The sequence below is a fragment of the Choloepus didactylus genome, chromosome 4 (genome assembly GCF_015220235.1).
Source record: "Choloepus didactylus isolate mChoDid1 chromosome 4, mChoDid1.pri, whole genome shotgun sequence".
In the NCBI taxonomy this organism is placed as follows: domain Eukaryota; kingdom Metazoa; phylum Chordata; class Mammalia; order Pilosa; family Megalonychidae; genus Choloepus; species Choloepus didactylus.
In genome coordinates, this window is record NC_051310.1 from 111,904,109 (window position 1) to 111,914,641 (window position 10,533).

General features: G+C 42.6%; 1 long non-coding RNA gene across 1 annotated transcript in view; it reads right to left on the reverse strand.

The window, feature by feature from the left end:
* Positions 1-8,950, reverse strand: part of LOC119531857 — a 43,761-nt gene extending 34,811 nt beyond the window's left edge. The window contains exon 1 of the long non-coding RNA XR_005216430.1: positions 8,663-8,950. This is a non-coding gene — a long non-coding RNA (uncharacterized LOC119531857). The remainder of the gene's footprint in view (positions 1-8,662) is intronic.
* Between the last annotated feature and the right edge of the window lie 1,583 nt (positions 8,951-10,533).

The following is a 10,533-nucleotide window of genomic DNA, read 5'->3' on the forward strand; positions in this document are numbered from 1 at the left end:
TCTGAGAGCACACCCCCCATAAACCACTCACATCCAAATCCCAGTCTCAGGCTGTATTCTTCTAGAGACCTGACTGAGACACCCCATTTTCTCTTTCAATACACAACTCTCTCCTGCTCTCTCTTCAGCCCTGTCCAGACTCACTTTGGAAGGAGGCTGTCCCTGCTCAATAGACACTGCACTGCAGTACTTGCACGGCCCGTTTAACTCTATGCCAGCCTCTCTGTCATCCCAGTAGACAGCCAGCCCTTAAGGACTGAGATAGCATCTCACTCATCTCTGTACTCAGCGCCCAGCCCAGGACCTGGCACAGAGTTGGCACTCAGTAAAAGCTGAGTGAATGTTGGACATCAGCCATTCCTACTTTCAAAAATAAACTTATGTGGCTGTATTGTGTCCCACTAATGTGTCACTGGGAAGACAGCAGTGGGTTTGGAGTCAGACCAGACTTCAAACAGTCTCCCAATGCCTGGTCCAGTGTCCATTCTGACCATGAGGCTGTCCCTCTGGTTTCATGGTGGCATGCAACTGGCCAGAGGAGACACTTCTCCAGCTGACAGAGGAAAATGCAGACTTTCTGGGGATCTAAAGAAACAAGATTCTGGACCAAGACATGGCTGAAATTGGCAGGGCAGGGAGAGGAGGGCAGAGCCTCTCAGCAAGGGACATCTGCAGGAGCTGCCTCCACCGTTAGGGGAGGGGCTTAGTCACAGTCCCAGGCTTGTGAAGTATTGTGGGGGGGAGGAGATAGTGGGAAGGGCACAGACTGGGTGTTGGAATTCACCAGTCCAAGACCTAACTCTGCTACTCTAGTCATCATTTTTTCTTTTTTTAGCTTCAGTTCATCATCTGTTAAACTGGGGATAATAATAACAGTGCTTTACCCACAAGTTATTGTGAGGTTACCTATGGAAGGGAGATTAATTCCTTTGCTCTCTCTGTGCCACTTGACATAAGCCACGGTGCCCTTGGGGGTCTGGCCAGAGTAGGCGTTACCACCCTGGCCACCTGCTCCAGGGAGACAACAGCTCATCAACTTCTCTTCTCTCTCAGCTTTGATTTCTTCTATCTCCCTGAGTCTGTAGCTGCAGTCAAAGCCCCCAGACCTCAAAATATTATAGGAAAAGCAGAAAGGTGGCCTGTGGCCAAATATGTCACCAAGAAGGTGAAGGACAATGTGGGGGTCTTGGGAGTGAGGGGCAGAAAGATTCGATGGTAGTGATGCTTGGCAGCCCAGGAACCAGAATGAAAAATAAGCTCTTCCACTTAATTTCTCAAATATTTATCAAGATCCCATTAGACTGTAAGCCTCAGGAGGGCAGGCACTGTACCTGCCTGGTCACTGCCACATTGGTGGTGCCTAGCATGGGGCTCAGAATGTGGTGGACACTTGAAGCATCTGTGATGGAAGAATGGATGGATGGGTGGATGGTTGGATGGATGGATGGATGGATGGTTGGGTGGGTGGATGGATGGGTGGATGGATGGGTGGATGGGTGGATGGATGGATGGATGGATGGATGGGTGGATGGATGGATGGATGGATGGATGGGTGGACTGATGGATGGATGGATAGGTGGATGGAGAAATGTCCCATGGAATGTCCATTCACTGAGTGCCAACCACATGTCAGGCACTGAGGAGGCACCTGACTGGGGTGGAGGTGACATAATATATCCAAACCGGCACACTATATATTAATAAAAGGGGCAATCCACCAAGAAGAAACAGCAATTATAAATATTTATTCACCTAACCAAAGTGTCCCAAAATACATGAGGCAAAACTGAAGGAAGAAATAGACACCTCTACAATAATAGTTGGAGATTTCAATACACCACTACCATCAATAGATAGACCATTAAGATGGAAGATCAATAAGCTAACAGAGAACTTGAATAACATGATAAATGAACCAGACCTAACAGAGATATACAGAACATTGCATTCCAAAACAGTAGGATATAAATACTTCTCAAGTAAATACAGATCATTCTCCAGGAGAGACCACATATTGGGTCACAAAACAAATCTTAATAAATTTTAAAAGACTGAAATCATATAAAGCATGTTCTCTGATCATAATGGAATGAAGCTGGAAATCAATAACAGGCAAAGAACTGGAAAATCCACAAATATATGGAAGTTAAATAACATTCTCTTAAACAACCAGTGGGTCAAAGAAGAAATTGCAAGGGAAATCAGTAAATATCTTAAGACAAATGAAAACAAGAACACGATGTATCAAAATGTACAGAATGCAGCAAAGACAGTGCTAGAGGGCAACTGATAGCCCTAAGTACCTGCATTAAATAAAAAGAAAGAGCTCAAATCAAAGACTTAACTGCACACCTGGAAGAACTAGAAAAAGAACAGAAAACTAACCCCAAAGTGAGCAGAAGGAAAGAAATAAAAAAGATTAAAGCAGAATTAAATGAAATAGAAAATAAAGAAAAAAATAGAGAGAATTAACAAAACCAATAGTTGGTTCTTTGAAAAGATCAATAAATTGGCACTTAGCTAGAGCAACAAAGAAAAAATTGAAAATGCAAATAAATAAAGTCAGAAATGGGAGGGGGCATTACTACTGACCCCACAGAAATAAAAAATATCATAAGAGGATACTAAGAACAACTGTAGACTAAAAAATTAAACAACCTAGATGAAAGGAACAAATTCCTAGAAACACACAACCTACACTGACTGGAGAAGAAATAGAAGACCTCAACAGACCAATTACAAGTAAAGACATTGAATCAGTCATCAAAACCTGACAACAAAGAAAAGCCCAGGACCAGATGGCTTCACAGATAAATTCTGCCAATAATTCCAAGAAGAATAAAACCAACCCTGCTCAAACTCTTCCAAACAATTGAAGACGAGGGAACACTACCTCACTCATTCAATGAAGCCAATATCACCCTCATACCAAAGCCAGATAAAAATACTGCAAGAAAAGGAAATTACAGATCCATTCTCTTAAGAATATAAATGCAAAAATCCTCAACAAAATGCTTGCAAATTGAATACAACAGCACAACAAAAGAATTATACACCATGATTACGTGGATTTTATCCCAGGTATTCAAGGATGTTTCAACATAGGAAAATCAATTAATATACCACATCAACAAAACAAAAGGGGAAAAAAAACACATGATCTCAATTGATGCAGAAAAGGCTTTTGACAAAATACATCATCCTTTCTTGATTAAAACACTTAGAAAAATAGAAATAGAAGGAAACTTCCTCAACATGATAAATGGTATATATCAAAAAACAAACAAACAAACAAAAAAAAAACACACAGCTAACATCATACTCAATGGGGAAAGACTGAAAACTTTCCTACTAAGATCTGGAACAAGACAAGGATGCCCACTGTCACCACTGTTATTCAACATTGTACTAGAAGTTCTAGCCAGAGCAATTAGACAAGAAAAAGAAATAAAAGGCATCCAGATTGGAAAGGAAGACATAAAACTTTCACTATTTGCAGATGACATGATTCTATATATAAAAAGTCCAAAAAATCAACAACAAAGCTACTAGAGCTAATGAACTACTTCAGCCAAGTGGCAGGGTAAAAGATCAACACACAAAAATCAGTAGTGTTTCTGTACTTTAATAATGAGCAATCTGAGGAGGAAATGAAGAAGAAAAATTTCATTTACATGAACAATTAAAAGAATCAAATATTTAGGAATAAATTTAACCAAGGATGTAAAGGACTTGTACACAGAAAACTACAAAACATTGCTAAAAGAAATCAAAGACCTAAATAAATGGAAGGACATTCTGTATTCATAGATTGGAATATTAAATATCGTTAAGATGTCAGTTCCACCCAAAACAATTTACAGATTCATTGCAATCCCAATCAAAACTCCAACAGCCCATGTTGCAGAAATGGAAAAGCCAGTTATCAAATTTATTTGAAAGGGTAACAGGCCCCGAATAGCCAAAAACATCTTGAAAAACAATAAGGAAGCTGGAGGACTCACACGTCTTGACTTTAAAACACATTACAAAGCTATAGTGGTCAAAACAGCATAGTACTGGCACAAGGATAGATACATCAACCAATGGAATCAAACTGAGAATTCAGAAATAGACCCTTACACCTATGGCCAATTGATTTTTGACAAGGCTGCCAGGTCCACTCAATTGGGAAAGAGTAGTCTCTTCAGCAAATGATGCTGAGAGAACTGGATATCCACATGCAAAAGCATGCAAAAAAGACACTTATCTCACACCATGTACCGGTATGGATGTATCATGTCCCCCAAAGTGGCATGTTCTTTAATGAAATCTTGTGGGGGCAGAGGTATTAGTGTTGATTAGGTTGGAATGTTTGCGTTAGTTTGTTTCCATGGAGATATGACCCACCCAAGTGTGGGTAGTTCCTTTGATTAGACTATTTCCATGGAGGAGTGTGGCCTCACCCATTCAGGGTCGGTCTTAATTAAATCACTGGAGCCCTATAAGTGCTCAGACAGAAAGAGCTCGCTGCTTTAGCTAAGAGAGACATTTTAAAGATGGCCATTGAAAGTAGACCTTTGCTACTCCAGAGTTTGCCTGGGAGAAACTAAGAGAATACCCCCAAATGCCTAGAGAGAAACATCCTGGGAGAGCGCCATTTTGAAACACAACCTGGGTGCAAAGGAAGAAGACACCAGCCACATGTCTTCCCAGACAACAAAGGTGCTCCTGATGCCACTGGCCATTCTTCTGTGAAGGTGCTCTATTGTTGATGGTCTTTATGGCCGTAAGACGGTAACTTTGTAACCAAATAACCTCCCTTTATAAAAGCCAATCTATTTCTGGTATTTTTGCATAATGGCAGCATTAGCAAACCAGAACACACCATATACAAAAATTAACTGAAAATGGATCAAAGACCTAAATATAAGAGCCAGGACTTTAAAACTCCTAGATATGTAGGGAAGCATCTTCAGAATCTTGTGTTAGGCAATGGTTTTTTAGACTTTACACCCAAAGCAAAAGCAACAAAGGATAAAATAGATAAATGGAATCTCCCCAACATTAACAACTTTTGTGCATCAAAGGACTTTGTAATGAAAGTGAAAAAAACAACTTACTCAATGGAAGATAATATTTGGAAACCACATATCTGATAAGGATTTACTATGCAGAATGTACAAAGAAATCCTACAACTCAACAATAAAAAGACAGTTTAAAAATGGGCAAAACACTTGAATAGACATTTCTCCAAAGAGGATATACAAATGGCTAAAAAGCCAATGAAAAGATGCTCAACACCACTAGCTATTAGGGAAATGCAAATCAAAATCATAATGAGATATCATCTCACACCCACTGGAATGGTTGCTATTAAAAAAACAGAACATTACAAATTTGGTGAGGATGTAGAGAAATAGAAAACTCATTCATTGCTGGTGGGAATGTAGAATGGTGCAGCTGCTGTGGAAGACAGTTTGGCAGTTCCTCAGAAAGTTAAGTATAGAATTACCATATGACCTAGAAATCCCTCTTCTAGATATATACCGAAAAGACTTTAAAGCAGGGACTCAAACAGATATTTGCACACCAATGTTTATAGCAGCATTATTCACAATTGCCAAAAAATGGAAGCAACCCAAGTGTCCAGCAACCAATGAATGGATAAACAAAATGTGGTATTTACATATGATGAAATATTATTCAGCTGAAAAAAAAGGAATGAAATTCTGAAACATGCAGCAACGTGGATGAAACTTAAGGACATTATGCTGAGTGAAATAAGCCAGACACAAAAGAACAACTATTGTATAATCTCACTGATAAGAACTAATTATAATAAGCAAACTCATAGAGTCCAACTCTAGAATACAGGTTATCAGGGGATAGATTAGGGATGGAGAATGGGGAGCTGATGCTTAATATGTACAGAATTTCCATTTAGATTGTAAATGCTTGGAAATGGATGGTGGTGATGATAGCACATTGTTGTGAATGTAATTAACAGCACTGAATTATGTATATGAATGTGGTTGAAAGGGGGAGTTTTAGGTCATGTATGTTACTAGAATGAAAGTTAGAAGATAAAACATGGGACTGTATAACACAGTGAACCCTGCTGTGGATGATGGACTGGGGTTAATAGTACAAGTACATGCTGGTTTGAGTTTATGATGTACCCCAAAAAAGCCATGTTCTTTTAATCCAATCTTGTGGGGGCAGACCATTTGTGGGTGGAACTTTTTGATTAGGTTGTTTCCATGGAGATGTGACCCCACCCATTCAAGGTGAGTTGTAATTCCCTTGCTGGAATTCTCTACAAAAGGATAAAAGGCAGAGACATTTGGAAGAGAGCTCAGAGAAACTAAGATATGTAATCCAGAGTGTGCCTCCAGGAGAAGCTAAGAGAGAAGCTAAAACAGAAGCTCAGAGACATTTTGTAGAAAGCCATAGAAACCAGAAGTTAAACCTGGGAGAGGACCAGCAGACTCCAGCCATGTGCCTTTCCATGTGACAGAGGAATCCCAGATGCCATTGGCCTTTCCTCAGAGAAGGTATCATCCTGTTGATGCCTTAATTGGAACATTTTCATGACGTCACAACTGCAAATTTTTGAACTAATAAACCCTCATTGTAAAAGCCAATCCATTTCTGCTATATTGCATTTTGGCAGCTTTAGCAAACCAGAAGAGAATATAAGAATAGTCTTTTATAAATTGTAACAAATGTATAACACTAATATAAGGTGTTAATTTGGGAGAAAATATACCTAAAGTAAACTATGGACTATGGTTAATAGTACTGTTTTAATATCCTTACATCAGTACCACACTAATGCAAAGGGTCAACAATAGGGGCATATATGGGAACCCTGTATTTTTTATGACTTTTCTGTAGATCTACAACTTCTCTAATTTAAATAGCAATAATAATTTTAAAAATTAAAAACATTATGCTAAGAGAAAGAAACCAGACACAATATTCTACACATTGTATGACTCCATTTACATAAAATGCAAATATAAATAAATCCATAGACAGAAATAGATTAATGGTTATACATAGAGGTAACTGCTAAAGGGTATGGGGTTTTTCTTTTTGTAATAATGAAAATGTTCTAAAATTGATTGTGATGATGAATGCCCAACTCTGTGAATATACTAAAAGTCACTGATTATACACTTTGGATGGATGGTACAGTATGTAAATATATCTCAATAAAACAGCATTTTAAAAAGAATTTTTAAAAAGAAATAAGGAAGAGAGAAAACCATTGTGCATGTACTGTGTGCAGGAACTGTACCAGGTACTTTCCTATGTTGTCACTTCAAACTCACAACAACCTGGAGGTAAGCATTATTATTGCCATTTTACAGATGTGGAAACTGAGTCGGAGCAGATGTGCAACTGACATCTAGGCTATCTGGGTCCAAAACCCACGGTCTTTCTGTCTTCCCTCCCTCCTTTCATCCCCATGGGAGGATATTTTTAAGACGAAGTTTCAGAGGCCTGAAATGGGTTAATCAGTTCTCTCTAGAGGCAGAAGATGGACCGGAAGACCTCTCAGCGAAGGGGTATCCCTTTCATCTAAGAATCCTCAGGGCCCTTGGTGGGGAGCACACCCTCTCCCAGGCCAGGGCCAGCTCTCCTGAGGTGCATCTGCAACCACGTCTCTAACAGAGAGAGAGCCCTGCTTCAGGGGACTGTATGATCCAGAACTTGCTTTAGGATTTTCTGTAGGGGAAAAAAAAGGTATGAAGGCTGTCAGGAAACTGAGCTGACTGACAAGCTCATTGGAAAGCTGAGCTGGAGAGGTCTTAGTCAAAAGCGCTGGCTGCAAAATTGCTGGTCCCTGCCAAGCCGAGCGAATGGAAGCTTGCACATTCCTGGGCTGCGTGTTGCACATACTTTCCGTGGTTTCGCCAGTGGAGGGCCAGGAGGGAAGAATCTGTCATTATTGACTTGGGTCTGCAAAACAGCTTGGCTGGCAGGGAGCTGAGAGATCACAGGAGCCGGGAAACCTGACTCATGAACTTCAGGGGCACAGGAATGTACGGGGCGGGGTGGGGAGGTGAGATGAAACCCAACTCAGACATGGGGTGGCTGGATTCCTTTGACTCACAATGTGTTCTTGTGGGCTCACCACGGGGGCCATCCCCTCCCTCTGGGGTGAGAGCCCTGGGCAGTTCCCCAAACTCTCTTCATAGGTGCAGAGGTTTGTTGAGCACCTACTAGGTGCCAGACATAATGCCAAATATACCAACGACCCAAGGAAGCTGGCAGAGCAGATATTATATGCCTAGTTTTCAAATGCAAAAACTGAGATCCAAAAAGAGGTAGGGATTGCCCCATCCCACACAGCAAAGGGCTTTAGATTTGAACCAAACATAGTAGTGTTTGCTACTGCCGTGTTCTTACTGAACCATGTGAGGGAGGTAGGGCGAGGATGATTTGGGGACAGGACAACACGGTGGGGCTGTGAGGGGCTGTGAGGAGCGTGAAGGCAGAAGGAGCACTGCTCAAGTCAGGAGACCTGGCTTCTCCGTTCAGGCTGTTGCTGACTCACAATGTGACCCAGAAAAAGTCAGTTCAGAAACACCCAGAAACAGGGTTTCTGAAGCATACTCTGTCGACACCCCGCCACCATCCCTTTGGAAGTACCGATCCCTGCACACTCACTGTTGCCTGCATGCCGATGGCTTCTTACTGCAAGGCCCTGCCGCTCTCGGCCTGAAGACATCTCTGGTTGCAGGAGATTGCTGCTCAGACAGGCTGGCAGGGCAGAAAATGCCGGGGAGTTAGTTCATACCCCCAGGAGCAGCCCTCCATAAAAGACAGACAGGAGTTGGGGGATGAAGACCCCACTTCCTCTCCCCTTGAATGGGTGGCTCTGAAGGCGTTTCACACAGCCCCCAAGCTGTTCCCAGTGGGACCGAGCCCCAGGTGCCCGCAGTGGCGTCCAGCTCATTGACACAGCCTGGGTGGTTCCCTCTCCTTCCCTATCTCACTTCTCCACTTTCCTGCGGGTGCTCCCTGGGGTCACCTCCCAAATGAAATACTTGCACTCAAATGTTTGTTTGGGGCTCTGGTTGAAGTGGGGGGTGTATGTATGGAGAAAAGGTTGCCAGTCCTCCCAATAATCCTGTATCCTAGAGTCCCCTGGGGCTCCATGGAGCTGTTTAGAAACAACTGGCCCAGTGGGAAAAAAAAAACTGTATAGTGCCTAAGGACCCAGGTTCTAGCTCCACTATCTTACTTCCATGCTGTGTGACCCTGCACAAGTCACTTCACCTCTCTGGGCTTCAATTTCCTCATCCTTACAAAGAAGACAATATCTCCTTCCCAGCACTGCTAAGAGATTCAAAGGTAATAACCTGGATAGTTTTGTACCCTCTCATGGTCACACATACTATTTATTGCCAGGAGGGCAAGAAGGACGTGAGAATTTCTGTGTCATCTTGAAAGAGGAGTTCTTGGAGGCACGAGGGCCAGCTCTGCTGAACAGACACATGCATTTCTTGCTGGGGTTTCAGGCCCAAGTGCTCGAGCGGCGCCTCCTTGCCCCAGACCTCATTACCTAGCCAGCTGGGGCCTCCCACAGTCACTGTTTCTCTTCCCTGGGCCTGGAGCCGGGACACGTGAGCAGGGAAAATTCCTCCCCTCACCGCTCCAACAGCCAAACCCAGCTCGGGACGCTGGACCCCTAAAGGGAAATAGAGGCAGCGTGTTCTGGCTCCAAGTGGCAGCTAATGGAACCTTGTTAATTACCATGTAAATTACTTTAATAGCCTGGATCCCCCTCAGACAAATGTTTGGGGGCTTGAGGCTGAGGCCTGGGGAGCCAGAAGGAGATGGGGTCCCTTGCGAGGGGAAGGAGAAGCGTTTCCTTGGCCAAGAGCTCCCATGTAGGGTTTCCCATGGGGCAGGAGTGTAGGCACAGATGGGGGCTGGAGGGAAAGATGACTTCACCCAGAGGGATCTGAACGTGATGCTGAGATGCAGGAGTTGAGCCCACTCTTGAAGGCTGGAGCTAAATAGGACCTCAGGTGTTTAGTCCACCCACATCCCCACCCCAATGCATCTAGAGAGGAATGGAAGCCCAGAACAGGTGAGGGACTTGTCCAACGTCCCAGTGGGGTGGTGGCCAAGAGGGACTAGCACACCAGTCTCCCATCTCCAGCCCAGCAGTCCCAAGCTGGGCACCTGCGGAATGAGCTGGGCCTGGGTGTCCTTCCAACGTTCAGAGAGACTTTCCCAGTTTACATAGGAAAAAACTAAAGGAGGCATTTCCTTGATTTTAAGTTCAATGTGCATTATTTTAAGGTACAGTATATCCTGCAGCTGTGATATGTAGTCCTATTTTCTTCCATCAAATTGCTCATTTTTTTTGTATTTTGGGATTAATTAATTAATGATTTTTTAAAATTCATTTTATTGGGATATAGTCACATACCATGCAGTCATACAAAACAAATCGTACATTTGATTGTTCACAGTACCATTACACAGTTGTGCATTCATCACCCTAATCAATCCCTGACACCTTCATT